Consider the following 25,995-nt stretch of genomic DNA (forward strand, 5'->3'; position numbering starts at 1 on the left):
TCTCTCCTGACACCCCCAGCCCCCGCCATCTCTCTGTCCCCATGTCCTTAAAACTCCAGCTGCAAGCAGAGTGCGAAAGTCCGTGAGTCCTCCTAGTCAGGCCACCGTGACCGAGCCCCCTGCTGGGTGGCGGGACCAGAGCCTTCGCGGGTCAGTCCCCAGTGCCCTTGGCAGTGTGGCCAGCCCACGCCCCTCAGCTGCCCGCACCCCAGCCGGATCAGGCCGCCTCAGGCCTCGGCCCCGGGCATCGCCCCTCCTGTGCCAGCACACTTCTCTCCTGCTGTTCCACCTGCCGGAATGCCCTCCCCCGCTTTGCTCGGCTTGCTTCCCTCCCCTTCCTCACACTTCAAGAGGCGCCTCCCCTCCACCTGAAAGTTTCCTGATTCCCCTGTCGTCCCCGCTCTCCTTCCCCGCGTGTCAAACCTAAAACGGTAGGCTGGGTTCTCAGTTTACCTACCCGTCCCCCCACGGGGTCCATCCTTTACCAGGACACGTGTGATTTGGGGTTATGCCTGATGTTATTATTCGTCCTTCCTTTCTCCTTGTCACTGGCTGACACGATGTTACATACTTACTTGTGTCTTTGTCTGTTCCCCCAACTACAACTTTCTGGGAAGAAAGGGGGCTCTTTTACCCCCTTTCTCCCCATTGCCTAACAAGCACCTGGCACAAAACAGATGCCTAATAAATATCTGTGGCATAGTTGAAGGACTGACCTTCCCATCCCTGAGCACCTGTACGATGTCATAATACCAAAAGCCAGCATCTGCCAAATAGTTACTATGCCCTGACCACAGTGACAGCGTCCTCTCTGATCCTTGCAACAGCTTGATTTACTCCAGAATGTGTACCATTATTTTCTCTGCATATATACATGTAGATTTATTATATGCGTTAATACACACATAGGAATATATAAAGTCGAATATATTAATTAAATTAAATTAAATATAATTAAAGCCTAATATTAAACTAATAATAAATGTATTAGTGTCTAATATTATCTATATTAAAATATAAATAAATATATGTATATTTATTTGTTATCTATATTATACATAGATATCTATATCTATATTTATAATATTATCTATATTAAAATATAAATAAATATCTGTATACGTTTCACACATTACAGAACCTAGAATACATATATAATAATCATATAATATATATGTACGCACACATTCACGTAGCAGATACTTGTATAGCACTTAAGATGTGCCAGCCCCTTGCCTCAGAACTTTACAAGTATTAATTCATTAATTCTCAAAACAGCCCTTGGAGTAGGTTGAAGGGCAGCCCCAGAAAGTTACATCCAGGTCCCAACCTCTGGAATCTGTGAATGTGACCCTATTTGGTAAAAGGGTCTCGGCAAAGGTAATGAAGTCAAAAAAATTTAAGGTGAGATCGTCCTGGATTATCCGGGTGGGCCCTAAGTCCAATGGCAAGTGTCCTTACAGGGGGCAGAGAGGAGGGGGGGGCCATAAGAAGACCAGCCCAGCCACAAGCCAATGAACTCTGGGGCTACCCGGAGGCGAACAGGCAAGGAAGGGTCCTCCCCGCAATGCCTTCAGGGGCAGCGTGACCCTGCCAGCACTTTGATTTCAAACTTCCGGCCTCCAGAACTGTGGGAGCATAAATTTCTGTTGTTTTAAACCCCCCAGATCGTGATAATTTGCCACAACAGCCCTAGAAAGCTAATACAGCTCTGTTGAGTGTTATTATTGTCCCCATTGTACAGATAAGGAAAATGAGGCACAGAAACTTGTCCAAGGCCACACAGCTAGTGAAAGGTGGAGGCCAGATTCAAATCCAGAGTCTGTGCTCTTAACCATGATGCTCAGCAGGGAGAGGTTACGTGACTTTGGCCACCGGCCCTCAGCCGGTAAATGGCAGATCCAGGATTCGAACCCAGGACGCTCGGCAGAGGGCATCACCTTCCCCTGAGGCTGTAGCACCATTAGCTTCCCAGTCCCTCCCTACAGGGCCTTCTTTCATGGGGGTGGGGGGGGTGGGGGGAGTGTCAGAGGAGCAGGTCCGTGTCTGGGACTTTCCCAGTCGGACCACCCGCCTGGCCAACTGGGCCCCAGGTTGTTCCACGAAAGACCACGATTACACGTTGCAACCCGGCACCTTCCCGCTTGATCTTCCCACAATTAGGCAAAGGCTGGCGGTGACAAATGGCCCCCACGCCCATGGCATCACGGCTCCCAGGGACTCTGCTCTCGTCCGCAGGCCGCTGAAGCTCATTCATCCTTTTCGGGCTGCCCGGGTTGGAGTGGATAAATCAAGCTAGCTTGTGAGCCAATTACAAGGTCATCACTCAGCGGAGAGAGAGGATTGCCTGGGGTTTCTGAACTTCATATTTTATTAGAACGGCTGGCAGGGCAGGGAGGGCTGCTGACCTCAGGAGAAGCATGGCTTCCAATCCATCAACACAGCGCACATGCCCAGACAAGGGGTCGCCTCTCCTCGTTCTCTATAGGGCTTGGCGTTCAGCCCTCAGTGCGGGTCCATGGACGCAGGGGCAGGAGGGTCCAGGCTCCCTCCACCCTCTCCCAAAGCTGCCCCGTGGCCCCCTTGCTTTCTTATCTCTGAGAATACAGCTGAGCATCGCCCCATGCCAGGGCGGGGGTGGCTCCAGCCTCTCCTAGCTGTTGGGAGGGTGGCATTTACAGTTCAAACCCCGACTCGGTCGCTCACGAGGGTGTTGTGACTGTGCGCAAGTGACTTACCCTTTGTTCGCTTGAGTTTCCTCATCTGTGAAATGGGTCACGAGGATTAAATGAGATAATACTTGCAGAGCACTTGACTTCACACGTGGTTCCTGTTTTCAGAAAATTTCCGGGCAACTCAGAGAAACGGCAGGTGCCAAACGATGGATCTGGGCAAAGTGGGGCCTCAACCGCTCCCCAAAGAAAGGCACTGGGGCCACCCAGTCTCCTTTGGGGAGGTCAAGGCTGCCTTCAGCTGGGGTGGGCACGCTGGCCGTCACGGCTTTGCCCTCCCTTCCGGCCCTTTGATCTCCTGGGTGCCAGGAGGGGAATGGGTAGCCCCCTGGCCATCATTCCACCCCTGTACAAAAATAATAATCACATTTCTCGAGTGTGACGCACTTACCTTGCTAGGTAAGTTAGGATTGGGTTCTGCTTCGGGAGATAAAGAACTTCACTGATGATGGCTTGAACCGGTGGTTCTCAAGGTGCACCTTGTACCCAGGCCAGCACCGTAGCATCACCTGGGAACACGTGAGAAACAAAACTGTGAGGCCCCATCCCAGACCTATCAAATCAGAACCTCCAGGCACTGCAGCCTAGCTGTCTTGGTGTGTAACCAGCCTTCCAGGTAATTCTAGTGGAAGCTAGACTTTGAGAACCACTGACTTAAGCCAACATAGAGGTTAAGTGTCTATCCCTTAGAATAAATCCAAAAATAGATGGTCCAGAGCCAGCGTGACATCTCCATCCTTTCGTTCCACCATCTTCAGTACGTGGACCCGTTCCCGAGATCACTTCATACGCCAAGGTGGTTGCTAGAGCTCCAGCCATCATGTTTGCATCCCAGGCAAGAAGGAGAATGAAGCAAGGAGGAAAGAGCAACAGGTTTGTCTTTGTTGAAGCAGATGAACTCCACCGCCACGGCCAACAACTTCCACTTATATCTCCTGGGTCAGCCGTCGCTGCAAGAGAGATCAGGAAACATGATCTTTTATCTGGGCACTTTGCTGGCCAACCAAAGAATTCTGGGCCTGTAGGTAACAAGGAAGGGAAAGACGGACATTGAGTGGGTATCTAGCCAACTCTCCCACACGAACACGGCCTCCTCTAATCCTCCCATCGATCCTCAGAGGGAAATGTGATTATTTCCCCCACCTTACAAGTGAGGGGAATGACCTTCAAAGAGATCAAGGTCAAGTAGCCAGAAGGAGCTAATTAGCCTTGGCTGAATGACTTCATTCTCTTGCCCCGTATCCCTAGGCTTGCTCTCCACCTACAGGGGCACTTGGGGTTGGGGGGGGGTCAGGGTGTGCACAGGGGCTTATGTGACTTTTTCCCCTTCTCCAGGCCCCAACAACGATGTACCCCCCTCTCAGAGCCAGAAGTTTCCAGGCCTGAGCGGGGTGGAGGATGGAAAGACGAGAGGGGAGGGGTCAGGCCCTCTCCAGAGCCCAGGAAGCCACGTCGCTTTCCAGAGGTAAATAGTAAAACTTAATTAGCAGGTCACACGTGCCAGGCAAATAATCCTCAGGCTTTCAGCGGCATCTGTCTCCGTGTGCTCAGAGGGACTATCGCAAGCTCCCTTCCGCCTGGGCACTGATGCTCACGCCTGCCTGCACGGTGGGGCTCGCTCAGCTGGTGAGGGCCAGGCTGGGTCCATGGGGTGCTTTCTAGTGAATCCCTCTGACCCCAGGGCCCTTTGAGGAGCCCAAAGTGTGGCCTCAAACAATATCGCAGTCAGAGCGCTAACGGCCGGAGACTCGTCCCTCAACTCATACGGAGTCACTGAAATACTTCCAGAAAATGGAACTGATGGGGAGGGGGGGGGGGGCAAGAAAGCAGGTTCAGAAACAAAAGGAACAAGTCAGAGCCTCAGTTTAGGTGGTGGTGGGGGCCCCTCAGTTTTGGGGGGGAGCCCAAAAGAGGCGAGCTGTGGGCTTGGGGCACAGGCACGGCCCCCTACTCTCCTCTGAAAGTTCCCTCCTTCCCTCTTGGCCTCTAGCCAGTTGCAGGCTTTGCTGTTGGCTCCCTGGAGTTAAGCACCACCCTGTCTTTGGGTTGAGAATCACCCCCTTGCCACCTTGTCGGGGGAGCACGTCCAGTGAGTGCCCGGGCGTGCACTGCGGAGGGAGTTCGGGGTCTTTTCTTCCGGGTAAGAAGGCTTGAGTCTCTTTTCTGGAAGGAGGCAAAGGAAGAGACACAGATACCTGAGATGGGAGAGGTATAGGGACCTGGTGTCACAAATACAAGACCACAGGTCAAATTTCCCTCTGTCCCTTACCAACCGTGAGCCTACGCAAAACTTGGTGTATCTGGGCCTCAGTTTCCACCTCTGTAAAAAATGGGGATGCCCCAGTTATGTGTCTTACCTGTCCTCAGCTTTGAGTCCCCACTTTTTTTAATGTTTACTTATTTATATTTTGCAAGAGAGAGAGAGAGAGAGAGAATCCCAAGCAGGCTCCGTGCCATCAGCGTAGAGCCTGATGCAAAGCTCGATCCCACAAAATCAAGGGTCAGACGCTTAATCGACAGAGCCACTCAGGCACCCCCGATTACCCACTTTTAAGCAGAGCCTGTGTATTGCATTTTTTTTTTTAATTTTCTGTATATTACGGTGTTTTGACATCTTAACAAACTCTTTCTGGCTGGGAGAGTCTGCCTCTCCCTGGGCCAGCCAGTTCTTAGAGGTAGCAAAGGGCCCAGCTGGAGCGTGCCTTTGATATGCAAACTAGCCGATCGGAGCCTTTCCTCCTCTTTCTTGCCTGGGCACCCAGGAGGCACTGTTTCTCTGCCTTCATCATCCCAGGGCCAGGTGCCCAGCAGCTAGAGACCGCCCCTACAGCCCAAAGCCGGAAATTATTCAAACTAGCCCTTCTAGGCTGTTCTCCCCGCCCTGCTTTGCCTCTGCCTCCGGGAACCCCGCGCAGCCCCCTAACGTCTCCTGCCTCCTGTCCACCCCGGGGGTCTTTCCCTTGTGGCCCTGCATGGTGTTCCGTGCCTCCCCTCTCTAGGACCTGTGAGTCTCATAACTGTTGTTATTATTACTTATTACTGAGCCTCTCCTGCCCCTCCTCTTGTGGCTACATCCAACTGGGGGGTTCACAAAGGGTACAAAAGAGCCTGCCCAGAAAGTGGGGGTGGGGAGGTCTCCCAGCTGCACCCTCCCTGGCCCTGAGGCCAAAGCAGCGGGGACGTGAGGGCTCAGAGGGGACGTGACCGGGACAGCAGAACCCGGGATGGGGGCTTCCTGCTTCTCCGGTCAACTGTGGTCCTAGAAGGCCGTCATCAGGGACTGAAGGTGGGTGGGGCTGGGGTACGTCTTGGGGCCCAGAGTCTCTTCCCTGCAGGTGGCATCCCCCCTCCTTCCCACCCACGCTGGAGGTGGAACCCCGGGGTGGGGGGGCGGGCCCAACCTCAAGCGCAGCCAATCAGCTCAGCAGCGCCCACTGGTCAGAAGACGCTTCTCTACGGTCCACCCTAAGCCAGGCTCCCGTCGCCAGTTCTGTGCGGCCAGCCCGCCCAGCCTCCAGTGAGGCCACCCTCCAGCTGCACCCAAGGGATCCTCTTACTCCAGCTCGCCGTTCCTGGGGTCCCTCTCACGTCAGGCGACAGCCAAGCTTCTAAAACGGGCCCCAAGATTCCTGACACACACCCCCCCTTTATTCGATCGAATGCTACTCTGGGGGTTGTCAAGTCAGGATTTGGCAGGTGGGATTAAAGTCCCAAAGCAGCTGCACTTAAAATACAGAGCTTGTCTAAGGGAGGCCGACCTAACCACGGGAGCCCTTTACAAAGCAGAGTTTTGTCCCACCGGTGGCCAAAGGGGAAGTCAGAGAGACACGGCGGCCTTGGAGAAAGCGAGCATCCTTGCTGTGAACTGCCCACGGAGAGGAGCACATCTCGAAGCTCCAAGCGGCACCCCCCCCCCCAACTACCGGAATTCAGTGACCTTGGTCCAACAGCCACAAAGAAATACGGTCTGCCAACAACTGGAGAGCTTGAGACGGAACCTTAAACGTCGGGAGAGAACAGTAGGCCCAGACACCTTCATTTCAGCTGGTGAGACCCTGAACGGCGAACTCAGTCAGGCCAGGCGTCGATTCCCGATTTACACATACCCGTCGGCGAAGAAATGGATGTTGTTGAGTCTGCTAAGTTTGTGCTGACGTGTGACACGGCAAAGGGCAATAACACACTCTACCTGGAACACCCCTCTGTCTCCCCCCCGCCACAGGCTCCGCCCTCCTTCACAGACGCAGATTAAGCCTTCATTTCCAAACCCGACATCCCTTCAACCTTCAGGAGGACCCGAGTAAAAGGCCCCTTGGGCCGTGAATTTTCCCCGGGGTCCACCTCAGGGCAGAAGTATCCTTCCGGGGCCACATCATCTGACCTTGCCGGCCCCCTCCCATGCCCTGTACCCGATGTTATAGCCGCCTTCGGCAAATGCACATTCTCAGGACACAGCGCACGCATTCCCGAACTCCCGGGCCTTTGCACATGCTGTTCTTTCTGCCTGGAACGTTCTTACCCTGCCCCCTGAGCCCAAACGCGTCAGCATCCTTATCCCCTCTTCACGGCAGCCTTCCTGAAGGACCGAAAGTCACTACCACCCCTGGGCCTCTGTCATATTTTGCACCTGTTTCGACTCTAGGACGACCTGTCTGTCTACCTCCTGCACGAAGTTCCTCAAGTGCAAGCGGCCTTGTTTCGTCCCTCTTTCTGGGCTGGACCTGATGTTTGGCACCCTCAGTAGCTGCATGAGTGAAGGACCCTTGCCCCACGCGACCAGCTCCCCCCGCCCCCAAGATGCATACTCGGTTCCCGGGGCCTGGGTCAGGATTGGACAGTGTAGCATCCCACGCCCCTCGTGTTTGGGCTGTGGATCGGATTCTAATAGGCGTCCCCTTGTCTGGCCTAATGGGGAACAAAAACAGCTTCCATCGAGCTGCAGGGAAGGACGTGGCAGGGGAGAGCCCACGTGGGTCGGGGAACCCACGGTCCACTGTTGGGAGACGGGCCCTGTGGTTGGCCCACTGCTCCTCCCTCGCCGCCAGGCCTGCTCGCCTGAGGTCCACGGGCCCCGGTGACGTCCTCGGCCAAATCCTCTGGGCATCGGGACCAGACAGGAACAGCCAGTCGATAAGCATCTAACTCGGGGGAAGCTGGGCCCGCAGAGGGGGCCTGGCCGGTGAGGCCCCGGCTGTGCTGAGGAGGAAGGCCTCAAGGTGAGCAGCGGTCTGGGGGTTGCCGAAGCTGGCCTCCATCCGCTTTGGCAGGAGAAGCTGCCATGGATCCCCCCGCCCCCTTGACGGCACCACGACCCCTTGGAGTTGACTCCTGCACGGCCCGGGGTCTCGGGGACCGGTCACCGGCCTGTAGATGTAGCTTGGCGAACTTGGGGGTCTGACCGCCCGAGCTTTGCCAACTATTGATGGACAGACCAGGGCAAATCATTTAATTTCTCTGGGCCTCAGCTGACGCGGCAGTAAATGAGGAGTTCGTGGTGATAACGCGTGGAGGATGAAACGAAACAACGCACGAGAAGGTTCCGCGCCCGCCTGGCGTACGGAAAATTGCCGAATAAATATCGGCGATGATGGTGGTTGGTGACAACGATGACGGTAGGGATGATTCTTCCGTCCGCTGCCTCTACATTCAGGCAAATCCCAGCCCGGCCCTAGCAATAGGTTCAAGAAGAGAGTTCCCTAACACCCGAGGAGAGGGACTTACGAGGGTTCCGAGAGGCAGAAGGTGGGGCGAGGGGTGGCAGAGGGAACTTCCCGCTCCCCTACTGTGTTGCCTATATTTCCCAGACGTCTCGCACTGAGGAGGGCCCTGTGACTGGGGCCGGTCAACGAGCAGAAGCCGTGCATGCGACTTCTGGGCTAAAGCATTTGAAAGCCGATTCTCAACCTTCTACGTGTCCCTTCTGTGGTCACGGAGCCACGTGGTGAGACCGTGGAGGCTGTCGGCCTCACCAAGTCAGTGCAAGGGGCCCCCCGAGGGCCCCTTCATCTGCACGGGACTCTTCATGGGTGACGAATGGGCTTCTGTGGGGTTCGGGCAAGGTTACTTTGCGGCATAACCTAGGCCATCCTGGTCAGCACGGGATGGCTGAGCTATTTGATGGTGTGTTATTCAACCTCCAGGCTTTGGTTAGCCCTGACTTGGAGTTTAAAATAGCATTTCAATAACCTCGGCCTCCTCCCGCTCCCCCATCAGCCAGGGGAAGAGGGAGACAGGGGCCCATGGCTTTCGAACCCATGAGATGAGGAGGCTATTTCTTTCTTTTTTTTTTTTTAACGTTTATTTATTTTTTTTGAGACAGAGAGAGACAGAGCATGAACGGGGGAGGGGCAGAGAGAGAGGGGGACACAGAATCTGAAACAGGCTCCAGGCTCCGAGCCATCAGCCCAGAGCCCAACGCGGGGCTCGAACACATGGACCGCGAGATCGTGACCTGAGCCGAAGTCGGACGCTTAACCGACTGAGCCACCAGGCGCCCCGAGGAGGCTATTTCTTTAAAGAAATTTGTTTTCAATGTTTCTCTGTTTTTGAGAGAGACAGAGTGTGAGCAGGGGAGGGGCAGAGAGAGAGACACACACACAAAATCCAAAGCAGGCTCCAGGCTCGGAACTGTCAGGACAGAGTCTGACGCGGGGCTCGAACTCCTAGACTGTGAGATCGTGGCCTGAGCCGACGTCAGACGCTTAACCAACTGAGCCCCCCGGGTGCCCCGGGAGGCTATTTCTAAGTATAGTGACGCATTGAAAGAACGCTTTCATAAGCAGGCTCTGTTAAAGAGGAGGCAAAGCCATCTGTCTTAGATGGGAGCTTGTCTACCGCCAGGTTCCCAGGTCATGGTAGGACCAGGATGCTACAGAAGGAAGGGGTAGAGGGGAAAAGGGACGAAAAGCAGAGGGAGCAAAAGCAGCCTGACCCCCATCCCAGGAGGCTTGTGGATTTCCCTTCCCGGGGCAGGGAGAGCAGCGAGGGCTTTATGCCATCTCGGGCGTTGGGTGAGTTTCATAAGCAGCTTGTGGGGGAGGCTGTGATGCCTCTACTCTCCCCCTTCACCCAGTTTTGAGGGCGTAATTGAGAACTTACACCGGGGGAGCCCCATGCTCTCTTCTAAAGAGCATGACCTACCTTTAGAGTCCAAGCAGAAGAGAAGAAGGAAATGCAAACCCCAGCCGGCACTCTGCTACAGCAAGTCCCCTTACTGGGGAGCACTCAGGACCTGGTCCTGGCCAGGGCCCTGCCCAAGGTGGCCCAGGAGGGCAGCTCTCCATCACGGCCACCAGCCAAGCGCGGCTCGTTCGCTTCAGAACCTTAACAACAAACACGCAAACCCTTCTAAAGCCATGGGCCCCTGTCTCCCTCCTCCCCTGGCTGATGGGGGAGCGGGAGGAGGCCGAGGTTATTGAAATGCTATTTTAAACTCCAAGTCAGTGTTAACCAAAACCTTGAGGCTGATTAAACACGACCTTTGGGCTACGGGGCTCCAGCTCAAAAGGCAAACAGCTTCCGCCCTCTCAACAGCTCCAGGCTTGTTTATTGGTTTGAAAGCCCTTAAGGGGCCCGCCAACCAGAGGGGTGAGCAGGGGAAACTTTAATATCTAAAGGGAGAGATCAAAAGCAGTTGACATTTCTGGCAGAGAGCAAGCACGTATGTATCTTTATATGTATAATGTTATAGCTGAGCAGAAGGAAAAAGGCATTTCTTCTCTGGGTTAAATCAAATCAGGCCACATGTTCTTGATCTCGACTGTGTTGTCTTGTAATCTAACCAAATTTAACTGACACTGAGCATTTCTGCTCTGAACAGTTAACATGGAAATTTGGCCCAAATAACTTTATATACATTCTGAATGTGAACTTGGTTCAATCATCAGAGATGAGGGGAAGGGGCCCTCCCCACTCCCCTCCAGGGAGCCAAGCAGAAGGGTGGCTGGCGGTAAGCCCCTCCACGTCTCCACGTCTGATCCTGGGGCCCTGGGGTTCTTTCCCAGCCATCCCAAAGAAGGGAGATGATCTTGACCTGGCAAAGGCATCTAACGGGCCGTGAGGTCTAGGAAGGTATCTCTGGGGCTGATCCACATTGAGGTTCCTGGTAACTCTGGTGAGGGCAGCTTTAGCGCGGTGTTGGGTGGGAAGCAGGGTGGCCTCGAACAACAGAAACGACGTCCCTCCTCAAAGCTAGCGCAGCGCCTGGCACAGAGCAGGTGCTCAGTCAGCGTGTGTGGAATAGATTCTGAATAAGCGAGTACGTGATTGACTCAAGCGGCTGGTTACTCAACAGCCATCTCCTCTCCCTCTTCCTTGCTAACCGGTGAGAGGAGACGGATGAAATTGCGCTGCCTTCTGCCCCCTCCCCTCCCCCCATTTACCGTGACAGGTGGCTAGTTGTCACCCGAAGTCCTCCCTTTCATTCCACACTGCGGAAGTGTCCCCGAGAAGGGCCTGCCTTTGCTTCCATCTGGATGTGGCTATATCCCTACTTCTCATCAGTGGGATATTGTTCCCTGTGGGCCAAGATTCCAAGGAAGTGAGTTCTCTGTGCTCTCCCTCCGGATGGCTATGGTGGACAGAGAGGGGGCCCTCGGGGATAACAGAGCTCCAAGACGGAAGGAGCCTGGGTCCCCAAAGCACCATGTAGATAGAGGACACCACCCTGTGACCAGAAACACCAGCATTGGAGTGTGGAGGGGTCTGCAGGTAAATTTCTACTGTGTTAAGCACTAATATTTGGGGGATTATTTGTTATAGATCGATGCTACCCTGACAAGTACACTTACTTTTTTTCAAATTTTATTTATTTATATTAATTTTTTGAATGTTTATTTATTTTTGAGACAGAGAGAGAGAGAGAGAGAGCAAGCGGGAGAGCGAGCATGAGCGGGGGAGGGGCCGAGAGAGAGGGAGACACAGAATCTGAAGCAAGCTCGAGGCTCCAAGCCGTCAGCACAGAGCCCAACGCGGGGCTCGAACCCACGAATTGCAAAGAAAAAATTTTTTATTAGTTTTCTTTGTTTTCTAGAGGCAGAGGGAGACAGAGCGTGTGTGGGGGAGGGGCAGAGAGTGAGGGAGACAGGGAATCGGAAGCAGGCTCCAGGTTCTGAGCTGTCAGCACAGAGCCCGATGCGGGGCTCGAACTCACGAACTGGGAGATCGTGACCTGGCCGAAGTCGGACGCTCAACCGACTGAGCCACCCAGGCGCCCTTCCATTCACTTTTCTAAGTCACTCACCTAAATAACTTGTGAGCACGTTGCTTAAACTCTCCGTACCTCAGTTTCTCTTCTGAAGTTGGAGACGTCTGCCGTACCAAACTCCTAAAATGGTTGAGAGAAAGAAGTCCGTAACGTCATCAGCAGGGTTGCCCGTTACATAGAAGTGTTTATTGTCGGTCAACTAATCTCACTACTGTTATTACCATTTTCAAGTTGGAAGCGGGTCAGATGACCCCCGTAAAGTCTCTTGTAGCCTCGAGATGCCATGATTCTCTAGGTGAGTCAGAATGTGCTGTGTCTCCAGCGGAGGAAAAACTACCTGTGAAAGAGGGATAGATAAAGAATGGGGCTTGAACTTCCTTCCTGCCGTATTCTCTGCCTCACGTGGACGAGGGCTCCTGGAGTGCCTTCATTCCTTAAGCTGACGGACTATCGATTGGAGCGGAGATCCGACATTTTATAATCAATCTTTCCTCCCCGTTTTGCACGATTCATGCTCTGAGACTAGGATGTTTCGTTTTGCTGTGGTTTGTTTTGGTCAAGCATTACTAGTAACTTCTTACACCCCGAGGGCCAGAGGAGAAACACTGGGAATCCTAGAACAGATTCTCCCCTGGCCTTGTAGTGGGGTGATGCCTCCTCTCTGAGCCGAAGGGCAGAGACAGCCCCGATGAGGAGTCGGGAGCACAACATTCCAGTGGTCCAGTCCTGACTTTTCCCCTTCACAGTTCTTCTAGGCCCTCCGTTTCCTCATCTGCAAAATGGGAACGATAATGTTTCCTACTTAAGAGGATTGTAGCAAGGGGTAAATGAAGTAATGTATGTAAGCTCACTAAAACTGTGGCTGGCAGTCAGGGATGTGTTCAGCTACAATTAGCAAAAAATCCTTCTACAGGGCTGAAACAGGTAAGAATTTATTTTTATCACACACCCAAATGCCCATGAATAGACAGCCTGAAATGGTAAGTGGCTCAACAGCAACACTGGGGACTCTAACCCTATCCCTCTTTTTGCTCCAGCCATCCTTATCGCCATGACCTTCATCCTCAAGCTCGTAACCTCATAGCCACAATATGGCTGCTGTACCTCCGGACACACAGCCACATTCCAGGCGAGAGGAAAATGGATGGAAGAAAGGGAAAGAGGTGGCGCATGTATCGGATCAGCAAAAATTTCTTCCCAGAAACCCTCGGCGGTGTCTCGTTGCCCAGAACTGTGTGGCCAACCCTGGTTTCAGAGAAGTATGGGAAAGCCATTTTTTTTTTCCTTCGAGCAAAGCACACTGCTACCCTGAAAACCAATTGGCGTTCAGGCGGTCGGCACAAAAGGAAGAAAGGAGCGGGAGTGGGGGAGCTGGAAATTTCGCTTCCGAGGTGGAGGGTCAAAAAGTATTAGCCACTTCCTGACAATAACCCTTTATTCCCGATGCCCCACATATCAGCTATAGCAAACCAAGAGCCAAGTATTAAATAGTTAGCATTTCACAATGACACATTTGAGAAGCGGCTCACTGTTTTCTGTGCCACAAGCTATTTATAGAGCAGATTTCTAATAAACACGATTGGCAGCTGGGGGGTGGGGGGAGGTCAGCAGTGCACGGGCACGGCTTTATTGATGCCTTGTCAATCAACGGCTCTTATTTTGTTGTTTAATTTTTTTTAAGTGCATGTAAGCACTTTCCCTGCTAATAGCGGATTTATTGAACAGCTCCACAACGGGGTTCGTCTCTCCCGTAGACCGTGGCAGCTGATTATCAACTTTGCGGCTTCGGGTCGGAGGGTAAATTAACCCCGTGCCCGTGGCCCCTTCCTGGGGAATTGCAGGGGTCTGGACAAATTCAATAGCGTCCAATAAAACGTCCTACCTCTCCCGCTCCGGGCACCTCGCACCGGGCCTCGGCGTGGCTGTTGAAGCCAAGGGTGTAATTTGACAAATGGAACATCCAGGCACGGGGTCATGTTGGCCATTTTGTTAAGGCCCGAGGAGAATTCCGTGATCCGAGAAGGCTGGCCTCTCCCAGAACGCCGGCTTGCCCCTTCCTGAGCGCTCACGCTCCCTGCTCTGATCAAAGAGTTCCCCTGGCTTAAAACCGCACGTGGCACCCCTACCCTTGAGCCTGCCATTCCGGCCAGGCCCAGCCCACCTCTTCTCTCTCTTCTCACCTCTTCTGTCTCCCATCTCTGCATCTCTCATGCCCAGTGCCGCCAAGTCGTGACTTGGTAACCCTAAACACGTGTGCGATCTTTCCTTCCACACCTCACTTGGCCCCCTCCACCCACTCTCTCCCCTGACCTGCCATCGGCCCCCACGACATTGCCACTCGTCCAGCTTCTGCCCATTCTTCAAGGCCCATCTCCAAATCTTCAGTATTATGATTATTATATTATTTATTTAATTTTAGAGAAAGAGAGAGTGTGTGTGAAGAGGGGGGATGAGCAGAAGGAGAGAGAGAGAGAGAGAGAGAGAGAGAGAGAGAGAGAGAGAGAGAATCTTAAGCAGGATCCACGCTCAGCACAGAGCCCGATGCTGGGTTCCATCCGATGATCCTAGGATCATCATGACCGGAGCTGAAGTCAGGAGTCAGAGGCTCGACTGACTGGGTCGCCCAGGTGCCCCTCCAAAACTTCATTATTTTTTATTTATTTATTTATTTTTAACATTTATTTATTTTTTGAGACAGAGAGAGACAGAGCATGAAGGGGGGAGGGTCAGAGAGAGAGAGGGAGACACAGAATCTGAAACAGGCTCCAGGCTCCGAGCGGTCAGCACAGAGCCCGACGCGGGGCTCGAACTCACAAACCGCGAGATCGTGACCTGAGCCGAAGTCGGACGCTTAACCGACTGAGCCACCCAGGCGCCCCCAAAACTTCATTATTTAGGGAGCTACCTTTGCTCCTTCTCGATGCACGGGCACCCGTCCTTATGAAAGGCCGCTGCTCAGTGTTGGTATTTCCGGAAGCCCAGACTACAATGACCGTAACGGTGATGATGGTGGTGATGCCGGTGATGGTGACAAGAGGTAGAAACAGCTCTCATTTGCCAAACTCTTACTGTGTGCCAGGCAAGGGGATTTTCCTGCGTGTCTTACCGTTGTAAGAGCTCCACGAAGCAGGTGCTATCATTGTTTCCATTTTATAGACCAGGAAACAGGGACAGAGAGAAGTGAAACGACTTGCCCAACGACTCCCCGCTGGCAAACAGCGGAGACTTGTGCCCTGAGCCGTAAGTCTCGAGGCCCGCACGCTTGGCTTCGTGTCTTTGTGTACTTCCCTGTCCCCGGTGCCCATCACAGCTCAGTGTAGCTACACTCCAGAAGGCAGGAACCCTTGGCTACATCCAGTGGGCTAGCCTCACCCACTCTCAGTTTACAGCATCTGACAAAGGGGAACAAGACGAGAAAGGGTCAGAAAAAGTTCCCAGTTCTGACCCCAGGTCCTGATGGGCAAAGACTTGGCGGGGGGGGGGGGGGGGGGGGGGGGAGGGAGGGGGTGTTGCGGAATAAAAGCCCTTGGCCAGCACTTTCTGGCAAAATGAATCCCTGGGGGGCTGGGGGCATGGTTCTCAAAGCTTAAAAGCCCCAGACCAGAGATCTTTTGGAAGAGAGATGGTCAACGGGTTCTTTTAAACAATAGCTGTGGGCGTGGGGTTTACAAGACAGATTCTCAGAATAAAAGGCCTGGCAGAGAACCCGCGCCTCTCATTCGTACACATCACCAGCCCCTTCCGCTCCAGGAAGTGGTGTAGCCGTGAGCACAGATCGGGGTCCATCGGGGTCCATTGGTCCCTGCTGTTCTCCCTCTGGTCAGCGAGGGGATGCCAGCAAAGGTGGAAATACTTAACGAGGCATCATTTTTAATTACCCAGATCTGGAGATTGGACCTAGAAAAGGATCGTTCATCTCTGCCCTCCGATTAATCCCCCCGCACCTCACCACGGAAACCGGGTAGCTGGTTAATGTTACAACGAACAAAGGAGCGGAGAAGCTTGAAGGATCGAAATGTTCTGGGAGGAAGGAGCCAGACCGGCCGGATAGCAAGGAGGAAAGAGAGGACCCGGGCCTCGGGCCCTGTCCTCAGGCCCCTCGAGAAGGTCGGCCACAAGCGGGATTTGGGAGAGAGAACAAGGCGATGCAAGGCAGGCGCTGTTCCTTCCGTGGGACAGTGGGCGCCTTGCCTCAGTCCACGGCCCCTTAAGCCCACACATATGCTGTCATGTTAACACAGCACAGAAAAGCCATCGAGTCGGACAAGGACTAGGATGACAGGCGATCTCCTCTTGGGTCAGGGCTGGACCAAAAGGGTTAGAACAGAGGTGGCGAAGCCGGACATGTCACAAAGGCATAGCGGAAGTCCCTCGCGCCCCGCTCCTGGGGCAGGCCTCACCCTGTTGGTGCACCCCCACCCTTCCTGCTGCTACGATCAGCCTCTCTTTGCCTCAGGGCTTTCTCTGGCCCCTGGATCTCTCCACGCTCCAGCAGCCTGCACCCGAGACTGTACAAACACCCTCCTTCCTCTCCTCGCAGGAGGGAAACTGAGGCATGCCCTGCACTGACTCTCACAGGGACCGCGGCAGGATTAAACTCTAGCTGCGCAAAGTAGTAACTTGGTCGGCTTTCTTCCCCCCCTGCCCCCCAGCCCCCCGCATCCCACATCCCCACCCACACGTGTCCCAGGCTCACTTCCCCAGTAAACTACTGGCTCTCCCATGCTGGTGTCAGGATCTGCTTTGGAGGGAAGCCGAACTAAGACAAAGGGAGAGCTGGTGACAAAGGGAGGTGGACGGGGCCCTGGCGGGAGGCAAGCTCAGGCTCCCAGACCGGAGTTTGACAGAGACCCTGGAGATCTGCATTTCTTACGTGAAATCTCCCGTTTTGTTTGGTAGGGGAAGGATCACAAGATAAAAACAGCAATAGCCTCCTGGTCAACCCAAATGCGTTGACATTAGCCTGTGGGCCACCTCAGGCCTCGAGCAGGAGAGTGAGGCTGGATGGGTGAACCAGCACTTTTCAGGATGTATAAGGTGGGGATGACAGCCGGCTAGTCTCTTACTTCCCGCCAGGGCACTGAGACCTCCGGGCATGTAATGAATGGCCTAGAAAGGCCAGAGTGACAAAGAGAACTCCCTGTGGCCTTTTCACATGTCACCCGGGAAGAGCACTGTCACCTTCTCCACCTGCACCTTTGGAGACCCCACACCCCTTTGTCTCTGCCCCAGAGGCTCTCCATTGCTCAGGCAAAATTGGGTTCAGTTCCCCAAATCGGGTGGGGGAAAGAATTAGCAATGTCAAGAAATTGGAGGTGAGTGGGTCCTCTTTTAAAGTATGCAAAACGTCTTTAAAACACTGAAATGTTGGGGGCCTGGGTGGCTCGGTGGGTTAAGCATCCGACTTCAGCTCAGGTCATGATCTCACGGCTTGTGAGTTCGAGCCCGACATCAGGCTCTGTACTGATAGCTCAGAGCCTGGAGTCTGTTTCGGATTCTGTGTCTCCAGCTCTCTCTGCCCCTCCCCTGCTTGGTCTCTCTCTCTCTCTCTCTCTCTCTCTCTCTCTCTCTCTCTCTCTCCACCAGAGACCTGGGATTTCTGTGCCATATGTCTCTGTTCTTGAAGCCCCAAATCAAAATTGGAAATCAGAGCATTCAAATGTCGCTCTGGTCACAGTAGTTATTTGGCGTCTCCTTACACACCCCCAGCCACAGAGGGCTCACTATCTTCCACATCAATTCATTCCATGGCTGGATGGCTCATTTATTATTTTTTTCAACTTTTTTTTTTTTTAAAAGCTTATTTATTTTGAGAGAGAGAGCACATGTGTGAGCAGGGGAGGGGCAGGGAGAGGAGACAAGCAGAATCCCAAGCAGGCTCCCCCTTGACACGAACCGTGAGGTTATGACCTGAGCCGACATCACGAGTTGGACGCTTAACCGACCAAGCCAGCCCCCATGGATGGCTCTAACTTTTAGGATGTCTATGCTGAAACCCACCCCATTGGCTGAATTCTGCTTTGTGGAGTTGCATCCTTACAATAAAACTCAGTGAGGAGGTCAAGAAGCAGGCTGGGTGAGGCTATCAGAACCTCCAGAGTAGAGAGGGTGCCAGGGGCATAAATGGTTTGAAAACACCCAATTGAAGTTATAATAGTTAAAAAGGAAAGCCGAAACATAAATCCTATTTTCCCAGAAGACGAATAAGAGTACGATGAAGCCTTGGCTGATAGGATACCCAGAGGACAGACTCACACGTGTGCCGGCTCAAGGGAGAGGCACCAGAACCCCCAGGACAGTCGAGGTTTTTATATTTATTGAAAGGAGACCTGGTGTTTCTCAAGATGGAAGGTCCTGGTTTGATTCACGTCTCCATTTCCTCTTCCGGCAGCTGAAGGCGGCTGTCATGCCTGTCCACTTGCCCCGTCCTCTTGGGGGCAGTCACCCCCAGTTCAGGCAAACACTTCTCCCGGCCTGGAGCACGGCACCCTCCCTGTTCTGGCCTCAGCCCCGCTCAACGCTCGTGGTCTACTTTGCAGAGTGGGCACGCGCACCTGAAAAGATAACGGCAGAGGAGATGGGGCGAAACTTCAGGAAAAATGTTGTTTTAAATTACGACTGTTTTAAATGTCAGGACAAAGACTTTATCGTCAAGTGAATTACACCAGAATCAATTTTGTAAAACTAGTTCAAGAAACTTCGGGGCACCCGGGTGGCTCCGTTGGTTGAGGGTCCAACCTTTTTCTCAGCTCAGGTCTTGATCTCGGGGTCGTGAGTTCAAGCCCTGTGTTGGGCGTGAAGCCTGCTTTAACAAAGTAGTTCAAGAGAGGGGCCTGGGTGGCTCAGTCAGTTGAGTGCCTGACTCTTGGTTTTGGCTCAAGTCATGATCTCCCACTTGGTGGGTTCGAGCCCCACATCAGGCTCCACATTTCCCTCTCTCTCTGCCCCTCCCCTGCTCTCTCTCTCTCTCTCTAAATCAGTTAATTAAAAAACAATGTAAGAAACTTTAGAGACGACCTGGTACCCCCTTCTAGCTTTGTCCTTAACACAGCCTTTCCTCTGAGTGTGAGACAACTCTCTGTGCCTCTTTTTCCGAGGACGCGAATCCTAAAAGATCAGGGCACCGTCCTACGACCTCAGTTAACTTGACATCCTTAGAGGCCCTGAACACAGTCACATCGGAGGTTCGGGCTTCCACAGAGGAATGTGGGGGAGACACAATCTAGTTGAGTCCCCAGCAGCCCTGCTGCCGTTGTTTGCTTCGGGGAGTGCCCCTAAATCACGGAGAGTGTGAGCTCACGCTTCTCTGCCCTCGCGGGTGTTTTGGCTGGCAAGTCTGAGATGCCCCGCGCTCCCGAAGCGTCTCCTCACGCGGGGTGACGCCCAGAGGAGGAGTCGGCGAGGGACACACGCCTCACCAGGCTCCCCTCGATTATTGGTCAAGGTTGAGCCAGGCTGGAGCCAGCCTTGGAGTATGCAGAGGGAACAGTGTGGAGCTTGGGAACCTTGAAAGCCAAACCAGTGGAAATCACCGGGCCCCAAATCTGGAATTTCTGGCCTATGATTCCCCCCCGCCCCCCGCCCAGGTTCCAGATGGAGGCAGGTCAACTCAGTTTTGTTTGGACCTCAAAATATTACATTTCTTTCCAAACCTTCTATAATCCCAAGAGCATGTGGTGACTTCTACAGTGACAATATGTTCATTGATTCATCCATTCAACAAATATTTATTGAGTCTCTACCATATGCCGGGAATAGTGTTTGGCAACTAGTGATCCCCAAGGACCCACTTTAATGACTAACTAAAACCCGATGTATGATTAGCAAAGCCGTCGCTGTGTGTGAGTGTCTACAGGGCCGGTCCCTTCAACAGGCCGAAGGGCCGCTGTCTTACTTCCATCTTTCCTCCATTGAACAAAGTCATCTCCTCCTGGCTTGAGAACGTTCGGAAATTCTCACCTCGCGTCCAAATTAATGACGTATCATGACCGGGGAACTTCAGGCAGTCCAAGCTGGTTTGACCTCAGTGAGGGGGCACAAAGCAGCCTCTGAACTCCATTCTGTCCCAGTCAACCCCTTTCCTCCCTCTCTCTGCCCCACCCATGCTAGGTAAGGCACTTGGGGGCTTCAACAAATCAAGATCCAGCTTCGTAGTTCAATTAATCTGTCCTTTTTTTCCCAAAAAGTAACTGGCCCAGCTCAGTAGCTCTGCAACCCTGACTGAATCTTAGAATCTTGGGAACTTTTGAAAAATAATGATGCCCAAGTCCCAAACCCAGAGCCTATGATTCAGTTGGTCTGGAATGTGGCCCAAGCATCCGACTTTTTTTTTCTTTCTTTCTTTCCGAAAAACTTCCTCAGTAATTCTAAGTTGCAGCCAATATTGTGAATCACTGAGAGTCATTTCCCCAAGATAGCTTCAGGATTCCTCGGAGGACACGGCTGGGTCACAGGCATAAGTTGGTCTTACACACCTGGTGCCCAGAACTTTGCCAGAGGCTGTAAGGAGGAGTCATTTAAGTTCTGAGTCTTGGCCATGTCACCTGTACAATGGGCTTTATCCTTCACCGTGTAGCATCCTGGGTTGATCCCCACGGAGTGTAAGGATTCTCATGGAGGGACATGAGGCAGGCGGGCAGGGGCTGTTTGGGGTCAGGGAAGCTTTAAGGGAGTCACCAGATCACACAGCGTCTTCACCCACTTCTCTCTTTATTGCCACCCCCATATGGGAGAGAGAATTAAGAGGCATTACATAGATATTTCCTAAACTGAATACTAAGAAGGTATTATTGCCTAGCTTTGCCTGCAGGCACTGAGGCCATTTTAGGCCATGACACTTTCTCACACGGCTGGTGTCTCGGGGGCAAAGAGCAGACACCCAAAGTTGCACGAAAAATAAAATGTTGCGATAAAAAGGTCGACTGTTTGGGGACGCGGCTCTCAACACCCGAAGAGAGACCATGGAACAGTGGCTCACGGAGGACAGGAGCCAGGGCCCCATGGCCAAGCTCCCTCTCCAGCTTCATGGCCTTGAATCATTTCTTTCCTCTGCATCTTCCTCCTTTTCTTTGTCTGCAAACTAGCTTCTCTGTACAAGGCGGCCAACCGGCACACGCTGAGCTCACGCTTCCGCAGTCTAAGTAACACACAGAAACTCACCAGCCTCGCCAAACGCCCGTTCCAAATGCTGGGCGGAAACAATCTGATTGGCTCAGCGTTGGTCAGGTGACCACCCCTGGTCCAATCAGCTGCACCCAGGGCTGGGCTCTTGTGAGTCAAATATGGCTGAAGGGGAGCGGGAAGAGACAGGCAGGTCTCAGAGAAAGGAGCCCGGAAGAGACGCCCCAGTTGGTGTCTTCTGTAGTCACACCCAGGGTGATTTCGGTGACAGTCTTACAGATGACCTGAGCTAGTCTGGGGGTTTACTGGTCTCAACCATCCAGCTCACCGCAGGGCAGGAAGGCAGGAGGTGAGGGCTCTCTCCCCTGGTGCACTGACTTCCTCCTCGCCCTTCATGCAGCTCTTGGGAGCTCTTGGCACAAAACAGTCTCCAGCCTAATTACCAGCCGGAATTAATCAAAGGTATTCCCAACTGCACGAGCGATGCTAGCCAGGAATGTCTCCGAGTTGAAATTCTTAAAATACTTTTGTTTATGAGGAAGTTTTACATGTTAACTTCTGCCAAAAGCCAGTGAGAGGAGCAGTCCCCACAGACATCTGAGATCACTTTGGCTGTCTTAATTCGCTCATGATGTTTCATTAATATCAATTTTCTCCCCGCATCCCAGCCTGGCAGGTTCTTTTTACAAGTGTTCTGCTCTCCCAACCTCTTGCTTTTTGCTTTGTTTTAACTTTTTCTTAGAATTCTTTCTCCGTCTTCTAAGAAGTTCTCCTAAATCTCCGCAAGGCACACATCTTTTGGCTCTAACAGCTCCATTTAAAAAGTGGAAGACATCACAGCCTTCATGGGTTCTCCCCCCATCCCCCACTAGGAAGTTACAAGAGAGAGGTTGGAGGGGAAATAATCTAGAGAAACGGACTTTCATCGTGCTTCTTAATCCTGCCCTTGGGGCTGGTGGTACGGAAATTCCATCCCCCCCCCCCCCCCGCCCCACCCCTCCAAACTCCAGGAGTCCCGAGTGAGCATCATCTTACTTGATCTTCTCAATGCCCAGGGACAGAGGGTTGGTGAGGAGTCCTAATCCACAACCACCACCAGCATGGTCAGAAGAAATCAACTGGACATCATGTCTGTCTGGCCAGTTTCTTACTCCATAACAGTCATTGGCTTATTTGCCCTCAGATCCATTCACTTCTCTGTGTTGCCAAGCTCCCTCGCAAAATGGTTTCTGGGTTCAACCAATGGAAGGCTCTGGCAGAATGATGGGGGATGGAAGGAGGAAGAAAGCCAGGGTATATCTCTTTCTCTCTCCAGTTTCTCTTGTGGTATCTATGGCAGTGTCTAGGTGTCTTCCACAGCTCTGATTCCTGGTGGGAAACCCAGCCGTGGGTCTTGCTCCTTCTGGACAACCTGAATCTTGTTGTTGGTTGCAACACACGACCCCGTTTTCTCTTTAGCTCCAGGAGTGGTAGCAGCTTCCTGATGTAGCCAAGGTCTGGGTTGTATCATCATCCCTTGTTTGGCTTCTCAGATCTTCTGTGTGATCAATCCCCTCTATTAAATTATCCATGTTTGGGGCGCCTGGGTGGCTCAGTCGGTTGAGCGTCCAACTTCGGCTTAGGTCATATCTCACAGTTTGTGAGTATGAGCCCCGCCTTGGGCTCTCTGCTGTCAGCACGGAACCCACTTTGGATCTTCTGTCTCCCTCTCTCTCTGCCCCTCCCTGCTCTCTCAAAAATAAATAAACCTTAAAAAATTTTAAATTCTCTATATTTGAACTATGTAGGGCATTTTTAGTCTTCCTGGTGGACCCTGCCTGATACATTTGCCCACTCAAAATTAAAGTTCTCTTCCTGCCTATAAAACAGTGTTTTGCAAACTCTCTGTTGCAAAGGACCATTTTTAAATAATTTCAATCCATCATGGATTGACACATAACTGGTATGCAGCTGGAACCACATGCAACTTATCATGCAAATTCAACAGTAATGGAACTGATCTACGCCCTGATCAATGAGACAAGTCTATCAAGCATGCATTTGGATGTCAGAGCAAAGTAAAATTGCTATGAGAATTTCAAAACTTTTGCTCTCAACCTGTATAGCTGTCTCATCACAGATCTCTTACAAAGAGTTTATCAGCTGGTGTGGGAGCATGGACCACACTTTGAGTAGCACTGTTCTGGGATCCATTTTGTTCACGTGTAGGGCCATCCCACAGCTTGGGAAATCTGGATGCAGCATAGATCATTTTTCCTTTGGCTTATGCACAATTCCCAGGCAGAAGCTGTCTTTCTCGCACAGACCACGTTACCCACAAGTTTCCAGCACTGAAGATATATATGCTGGGGCGCCTGGGTGGCTCAGTCGGTTGAGTGTCCAACTTCGGCTCAGGTCAGGATCTCACGGTCCATGAGTTCGAGCCCCGCGTCGGGCTCTGTGCTGACAGCTCGGAGCCCGGAGCCCGCTTCAGATTCTGTGTCTCCCTCTGTCTCTGCCACTCCCCCGCTCGTGCTCTCTCTCTCTCTCTCTCTCTGTCAAAAATAAACATTAAAAAAAAAAAAAAGATATATATACTAAGGACAGCACTTAGCAGGGACCAACTTCTTTTCGAGGCAGTTCATTTAATCCTCACAATGGCCCCATCACGAAATGCCGTGATTATCGCCATTTTACAGAATGGAAAAGTGAATCTCGGAGAGATTACATAGCTTCACCAAGATCACACAGCTTGCCAGTGACGGCACTGGGACTCTTAGCCAAGTAGGTCTGATTCACTGCCCACGGTCTAAGCTATGATGCTGAACTGCCTTATTTGTCTTGAACATTTCAACCTGAGATGTTCGTCCTGAACATTCGTCCTGAACAGAGTGTAACACATCAAAGGAAAAATTATGAAAGATCCGAATGACCCAGAGAAGCTATGCCTGGTCTGCGCCCTCTCTCACCCGAAATAGGGCTCTCCCCAACACCCTGTCATTGGAACCCACTCTTTCCCAACAAATCCGCCCCATCGACGTCCTCCTTAAAGAAGCCTCTCCAACCCTTCTAGGGCACTTCTCGACTTTCTATAGCTCTGACAGCCTGCACTACACTCTCGAATGCAGGTTGAATACCATACAATCTTATTGTCCCCGGACTGTACTTCAGAGCACTTCTTGTCTCCCCACGAGTCTGGAAATCCTTCAAGAACAAAGGCTTTTATAATAACAGTGGCTCCTGGAACAGAGCTAATATTTATTAAGCACTTTTTGGTGCCAGACGTTGTTTTAATTAGTAATTGTTTAATATACACAACAGAACGAGTGAGGTGCTTTTACTATACCCTTTTGACATATGAGGAAACTAGGATGAAGAAAGCTTAAGAAAGTTTCCCCAAGTCCAACAAGTAGGGGCTGGGATTTCAACCCTTGAATCGTTGGCCTCCAAAGCCAGTACTCTTAGCCACGGTGTGATTCTTGAATTTTCAAGATGCTCCCACCTCTGTGAACGAAGTAGGCCCTTTCGGCGCCTCAGGGAAGGAAGGAAGTACTATCACCGAGAGGGCTTTAGAGCCAAGAGAACCGTTGGGAGGATTTGTCACTTCCCATTGTGTGCATGAGGACTTCGAGGTTCAGGGTGAAGTGGCTCGCTCATGGTCACGGTCACACAGCAAGCCCATGTCAGAAACACCAACAGGTCCTGAGTCCCAGCATGGAGATCTCCTGTCTACACCAGCTGGATCGCAGGCGTGCAGATATTCACCTGACTATCATGCTCCCAAGAGAGGCACGCGGTGTTTTCTGGAACGCGTGCCAGGCAAGCACTGATGCCAAAGAGGAAGGCATAGAAGCCCCGGATGTTGGGAATGGTCCACGGAGGTGAACGTTTTCAAGTAAGGAGAGGCAGCTAAGTTGCCGAGATGTGAGCCCTTGCCTGGGAGTCAGAAGACCTGGGCTCGAAACCCTGTTCTGCTGCGTGAACTTTAGCAAGTTACTTGCTTTCTCTGAACTTGTACACTCCCTTGAGGACCCTAGAGATGGATCTGACCCGCCGACCCCTCAGCCGACACCGAACTCCTCGGCAAGACAGGACAAACCCCTGTGGCGTGGGTTTGCAGAGAGGACGGAGGTGAGTATGGCCAAGAACCGGTTCCCGTAGAATGCCCTAGAAAGGTGGGTACAATGTTTTCCCTTAATTATGGACTTTTTCCAACTGTAAGAATGATGCTGACTTACCACTGGAGAGTCTAAAAGTTCAGCAAAGAACACATACATCCAGGAACCAAACACCTGGAATCTTACCTTCTGAGCACCCTTACAGTCTTGTTCCTGGTCATGGTATAGGCTCCTACGGGGGCGGTACAGGTTGGTAGCTAAGAGTGTGGTTTCTGGGGTTTAGCTACGTGTAGTGAAATCCCAGCCCTTGCTTGTACCAGCATGTGACTTTGGTCGGGTCATTTTGCCTCTCGTTCGCTGCCTCAGTTTCCTCCCATTTAAAAAGGGACATTGGTACCTGCCTCGTGGGGTAGGTGTGGGGAAAACACCTAAAGGGACTTAGGATGGTACCTGGCACACAGTCAGCACTCTTCAGTGTTTCGTCTTAACACGATACTTAACGTCTCTCCTGACACGATTAGAAATTCTTCACAAATATGTTTTTCTGAGCTTACCCACTGTTGCATGAAGGGATGTATCAGCAGTCACTTGAGAAGGGTTCCGAAAACCGAGGGAGACATGGGAGGGGCCTCTTGGTGGGCACAGGCCATATTCCCAGAACCTTTCTTTCAGGGTCCGTTTCCCTCAGCGGGTGTCACCGTCTCCTGAAACATCTCTCCTTCCCTCTGTCTCAGACGCCACAGAAGCTCCGCCCACACCCCTGGGTCCTTCTCCCCAGTTCCGAGAGGAGAGAGCTCGTCCTCGTCCCTCCGCCTGCTTGGCTGCTGACAGCTAGAAGATT

The 25,995-nt window shown here is 52.3% G+C and overlaps 1 long non-coding RNA gene across 1 annotated transcript in view; it reads left to right on the plus strand.

The window, feature by feature from the left end:
- Window positions 1-24,252: 24,252 nt before the first annotated feature.
- The window catches only part of LOC131499222 (uncharacterized), a 28,650-nt gene continuing 26,907 nt past the window's right edge, over window positions 24,253-25,995 (plus strand). The window contains exon 1 of the long non-coding RNA XR_009255762.1: window positions 24,253-25,167. This is a non-coding gene — a long non-coding RNA (uncharacterized LOC131499222). The remainder of the gene's footprint in view (window positions 25,168-25,995) is intronic.

This window comes from Neofelis nebulosa, chromosome 17 (genome assembly GCF_028018385.1).
Source record: "Neofelis nebulosa isolate mNeoNeb1 chromosome 17, mNeoNeb1.pri, whole genome shotgun sequence".
Classification (NCBI taxonomy): domain Eukaryota; kingdom Metazoa; phylum Chordata; class Mammalia; order Carnivora; family Felidae; genus Neofelis; species Neofelis nebulosa.